The 5,379-nt window shown below is 55.3% G+C and overlaps 1 long non-coding RNA gene across 1 annotated transcript; it reads right to left on the bottom strand.

Annotated features, from left to right (window-relative positions):
• Positions 1-266: 266 nt before the first annotated feature.
• LOC123935265 lies at positions 267-3,962 on the bottom strand. The gene is made up of 3 exons (XR_006816887.1): positions 3,670-3,962; positions 3,317-3,441; positions 267-663 (listed from the first exon to the last, which is right to left on the bottom strand). It is a non-coding gene; the product is annotated as an uncharacterized LOC123935265 (long non-coding RNA).
• Positions 3,963-5,379: the final 1,417 nt, after the last annotated feature.

The following is a 5,379-nucleotide window of genomic DNA, read 5'->3' as shown; positions in this document are numbered from 1 at the left end:
GGGACTGAGTAAGGAACCTGTATTTAAACGTCAGGCAGAAGGCCACTGAAGACCCTTTTCTGAAAATGGGAAGTTGTCCAGCAAACGTTTTCATTTAAGGGATTTTTAGAACGAGGACAGTTGTGGTTTCATGGTATTCTCCGGTAATGTCGACAGGGCTCTCCTGGTAATCAGAGTATTCCTTTTTTTTTTTTTTTAAAGATTTTTATTTATTTATTTGACAGAGATTACACGTAGGCAGAGGGGCAGGCAGAGAGAGAGGGGAAGCAGGCTCCCCGCTGAGCAGAGAGCTAGATCCCAGGACCCTGAGATCATGACCTGAGCCTAAGGCAGAGGCTCAACCCACTGAGCCACCCAGGCGCCCCAAAGTATTTCTTTTTAAAGGTGAAACTAGTGAGCCGGCGTCAGATGCTGCTCTCCTGGCGGTAACCAGGAGACCGGAAAAAAGTTTGGCGACTCTCCAGGATATTTCTGGACTAGACAGAGAACAGGCTCCCCAGCTTGCCCCGTAACTCCTGGCGGACATCACAAGCTCTGGGTAAGTTCATCTCTGCTGCCCAGCTCTCCTGCACGGTTACCAGGCGCTGGTGGGAACAGAGGACAGAGGAGCAAGGCTCTCTGGGCACCGCCATGAAAACTGCTGACACAGCATCTCCTAGGACCCTGTTAAAACATGGTGTCTGTCTTTGAACTCTTGAATTTACTTTTATAGATCTTGTCGTGCTGGTGAGGGCACAGGCATTCATGTTTGCTAACCCCTTCTATTTTGTGTTTCTTTATCAGTTAGCCAATCCCTTTTCTCAGAAAAAAAAAAGGGGGGCCAGCAAATCCTAAAGTTTCCCTTTGGGATCTGGACGTACTCTGGGGAGGCTTGTGAACATGAAGGTCAAGCAAGCTCTAGCTCTATACCCTTTCATTAAACACTTCCCAGTACAAGTTCCCCTGGGCGTCTTTTAACAGCTGGGGCTTAGGGAGAGCCACTGAGCAGGCGACTGGGACAGGAAGAAAAAGAAGCTGCTGAGGCACCCAGGCAGCAAGCAAAGAGAGGCCAAGTGGTGCCACAGAACGGTTTTGTCAGGAGAGCCCTGAGGCGGGGAACTGGACAAATCCAGTTCCAGGCGGCCAGGCAATTCCCAACGTTCCTCTTTGGGGTCCTGGATATACTGTGGGGGAGCCCTGTGAGCATGAAGGTCAAGCAAAAGAAGAATGTTCTGTCTAGCCTCAGAGAAGTACAAGACATACGGAGGAAGTGACAGATGGAGGGAAGGCGCTCGAGGCTCCGTCTCCCCTCTGTGGGAGGGGACAAGAGAGCGACAGCAGAGAAGTGGGAGACAGGATTTTGCCCCCACTCACGTTTGGGACTCAAGGGAATTCACTTTGCAGGATGACCCTCCTTGGGCACAGGGATGGCCGACCTCGAGGGACTTAGCTTTCTGGAGCTGATCTTGGGTCCTGCTGTGCTACAGGCCAGACCCCAGAGGCTGTATTCCCTGAGGGGGAAATGTGGAAAGTGACAAAATCCACAGCCAGGGGCTGCGGAAGTAAACGTAAGTAGAGAAGGGACTAGGGGACCCTGCTGCTGAGATGTGGGGTGACAGCCCTGCCCAGAGTGGGGATGGAGGCTGAGACCGAGATTCAGAGGGGTCTAGAGATGTCAGCAACGGTGAGCCGAGGCTGGGTCAGCCAGGAAGCACCAGGTCCCGACCCAGAGGAGAGAGAGGAAAATGCAAGTTTCACCAGCCACATGCATGGCTGATGCAGGTGTCTCATCAGCTGGACCCGGGAGACAAGAGTCCTCCCCTCAGAGGCCAGGGAGTGTTCCGTGAGCACCATAAGAATGTCCTAGGTGCCGCCCTTTCCAGCAGATCAGTAAACCACTCACGCTCCTTCCTCAGCTCGGGAAGAAGTAGGGAGGTGGGGAGGAAATCTGAGAGACTGAACATTTCTTGAACTAGACCATTCGATTATGAGACTGACACGTTGCGTACCGCGCTAAGGAGGGACCTGAGCTAGACCATTCCCATGACTGCATCTCCCTCCACCCCCCTCCCTGGACCAGATGAGAAATGATTTCACTGGGTGTTTTCCTCCTTCTCTAGCCGGTTCAGACAGTGAACAATCCTGAAGATCTCACCAGCCAGAGAAGAAATTACACAATATGGCCTTGAGGTCTGAGGAGCCCTAGTGTTTGTGTGAGGTCACCTCAGCACCCCTGGCAGCTCCCCCATCTGTGCACCCTCCAATCAGTCCACCTTAGAGGAGACTGGGGCATCTCTGCCTTGTCCTCTCCTTGAACCAGGATCATGGTTCCCATCCCGTACGTGGACCCCAACACGGAGCACAGAAGGAAGAGCAGACCAGACACACAAGTGCCGTTGTCACTCAGGAGAGCTGTCACCCAGGCGACCACCTTCTTCAGGCTGTCATTGCCCCCACAAGCCATGCCAGGCTCCATCCTCCTTTAACAACACAGGCCCCGATTTCCAGGGTCTGGGCCACGGAGCTTGGCTTCAGAAGTCGGTGCAGCACCGAGGACTGCTGGAGAAAATCTCAGAACCACGTTTAGAGCCACTATGGGTTCACAGTCTCCATGCTCTCCTGGGGCCTCAGTGTTGTACAGAACGCTTTCTCTGGGACTCTGGTCCCTTCAGGAGACAGCCCAGGATTATCCCTCTCCCCTGCACCCTGGACCACACAGGGAACCCCTCCCTGCTAGCCAAAGCACTTTCCCATTCTTAGTGGAGAGCCCAGCAGGCAGGCAGAGGGAGGGAGAGGGGCCCCTGTGCTGGAAGGGAGTGTGGGAGACTGCTGTCATGGCAACATCCTTCTGTTCCCCCTCCCTGGGTCGCTCAGCTGAGGCATCAGCCCAGCTGAAGGTCCAGGACTGAGAAAGCCCTTGTCTCCACCTGGCTCTCTTCTGGGAATAGATGTTGAGATGGGGGGGGGGGGGGGCGGCGGGAATAACCCTGTTACTAAGCAACTAAAGCTTCAGCCATTGGACTCAAGAGGAAAGAACCCGCCAAGAAGACAAAAGGGTTTCAACTAAAAGACAGGATGAATGGTGTGGGTGTGCACCCACAGACATGGCACTGTGGCTGTCAACACATGTGCCTGTCACAAGGGTCCTGGGCATGCACACACAGGTGCACCCGTGTGTACCCAGGGGTGCTCCTTCCAGCGTGGGACAGTACAGCACCTGGGGCCTGAGCGACCCCGGGGGGTGGGGGGCTTGGTCTGGGGCCCAGAGGAGGGGATGGAGGCAGAAACCAGATCAAGGGGCAGAGGGACCACATACCTTTTTACATGGGTTACCTACCTGCTCTTTCTGACACGTTTTTCTTTTCGCCCCGTTTGTGCCACTACTTCTTTCCAACGACTTCTAGGTTATGTCACCTTCAACAGAGAGAGGTTTTTCTCTCACTCTTCGGGGTGCTAACGTGTCTACAACACAAAATTTACCTCTTTTTTTTTTTAAGATTTTATTTATTCACTTGACAGAGAGAGAGATCACAAGTAGGCAGGGAGGCAGGCAGAGAGAGAGGAGGAAGCAGGCTCTCCGCAGAGCACAGAGCCCGACGCGGGGCTCGATCCCAGGACCCTGGGATCATGACCTGAGCGGAAGGCAGAGGCTTTAACTCACTGAGCCACCCAGGCGCCCCCCAAATTTACCATTTTTTAAGCACGTTGAAGTGAACAGACAGGAGCATCGGCAAGTTGACACCGTTGTGCCACCATCCCTGGCATCCCCCTCTCCAGAACTTTCCCTGACCCCGAACTCTAGCTTTACACCCTTTCATTAAACACTTCCCAGTACGGGTTCCCCTCGGCGTCTGGTATCGTCTGGGGCTTAGGGAGAGCCACTGGGCAGGGGACTCGCACACGAAGAAAGAAAGGCAGCAGATACCCAAGGAGTAATCAAACAGACGCCGAACCGCGCGGCGGAACGGTTTTTTTTCCAGGGCCGCACGTCTTCACAAAGGCCCTAGGACCGGGAACCGGAGAGATCCAGTTTTGGGCGGCGTGCTCGCGCAAGCGCAGAGAGCACTAACCACATTTTTTTTTTTTTAAGAAAACAGGCGGCGGCCGCTTTTTTCAAGCACAGCGGGCGGGGGAAGAGGCAGTGTGAAAGCCGCACGGTGCAACAGTGCCACCAAGCGGCCAGAGAAACTGAAAACCGAACTGAGCAAGAGAAAAGTTGCCTTTTACTACCATTCCCTGGGAGCGAGGTGCAGAGCCGGTCTGTGGGAGCCCTGTGGATTGCAGCCGAGGGGCAGAGGAAGGCAGAGACCGACTCCAGTGGCTAGACGGCCGCGTCCGCCGCACAAAAAGCTTTCCAGCGTCCCGTCCCGGAAGCATTCCAACAGCAGCCGGAAGTGCGTAGCCGGAAGTCCCGGCACCAGGGAGGGAGACTCGTCGGCGTTGCGACCCGATTGGTGCGTTCTGGGGACGCGCGTCGGCGTGGAATGACGTTGACGCCAGGTTCGGCCCCCGGTTCCTTCGGGGAGGCCCGGGAAGGTGATATTCGCGTATCGGTCGCCAGAGTCCCTAGCGCTCCGGTGCCCTCGTGCGGCAGTTGTACGGGGCCCCTGTTTATTGTTCTCCTCCCAACCCCTGCCTGTGAACACGCCAGTCCCGTGACAAATTCACTGCCCCCCTCCCTCACTTCTCTGATGCCTCCAGGGCCCCCGAAGGCTCAGGTAGACGACGTGGCCGTCCCGGGCCTCTCCGCCCCAGGGATGTCCTCCCTCTCCCCTAGGGGAGTATCGCCCCGCGCACGGACGCGTCCTGGGGCTCAAGAAACGCCGCGCCCCTCCCTGGTGCTCCCTGCAGCTTTCCTCTCATCACTCTGAACCGAAAGCCTGGTTCTCCAGCTCCCTCCGTCGAATGCATTCAGCCTTAGGTGGGTGGGGTCGGCGGGGGTGGGGTACGCAGGGCCACCTCAAGGTTCACCCCCAGTAACAAACACTCCCTGTTTCTATGTGAGCAGCAGAGCATTGATGAAGCGATTTAAAACTCTTACTGAATTCCTTTATGTTAATTCCATGGCCAGGAGAGAACTGTCTTTCATTTCCACTCATCCGTCCCACTCTACTACCTCACTCATTCGCAGCTGTCTTCCAGTCTGTTGCAACTGCCTACGAATTCATGGAGGACGTCCCAAGCTTTCCCAAACCCTGTCCTGGCATTCTCTGCTGCCCCTTTAGCATGCATACATGCTCTGCACTGCACCCAGCCCCTCACCTCTGCTCAGGATCCCTTGCCTTACACCTTCTCGGGGAATTTGCTCTTGAGATGATGTCTCTCCTCTCCTCTCTCTACATTGGAGCATTCCACAATAAAAGGGGGGGGGACCCCCACTGCCTTCCCCAAAGTCATCCT

This window comes from Meles meles, chromosome X, assembly GCF_922984935.1.
Source record: "Meles meles chromosome X, mMelMel3.1 paternal haplotype, whole genome shotgun sequence".
Classification (NCBI taxonomy): Eukaryota; Metazoa; Chordata; class Mammalia; order Carnivora; family Mustelidae; genus Meles; species Meles meles.
This window is presented reverse-complemented; position numbering and strand designations above follow the sequence as displayed.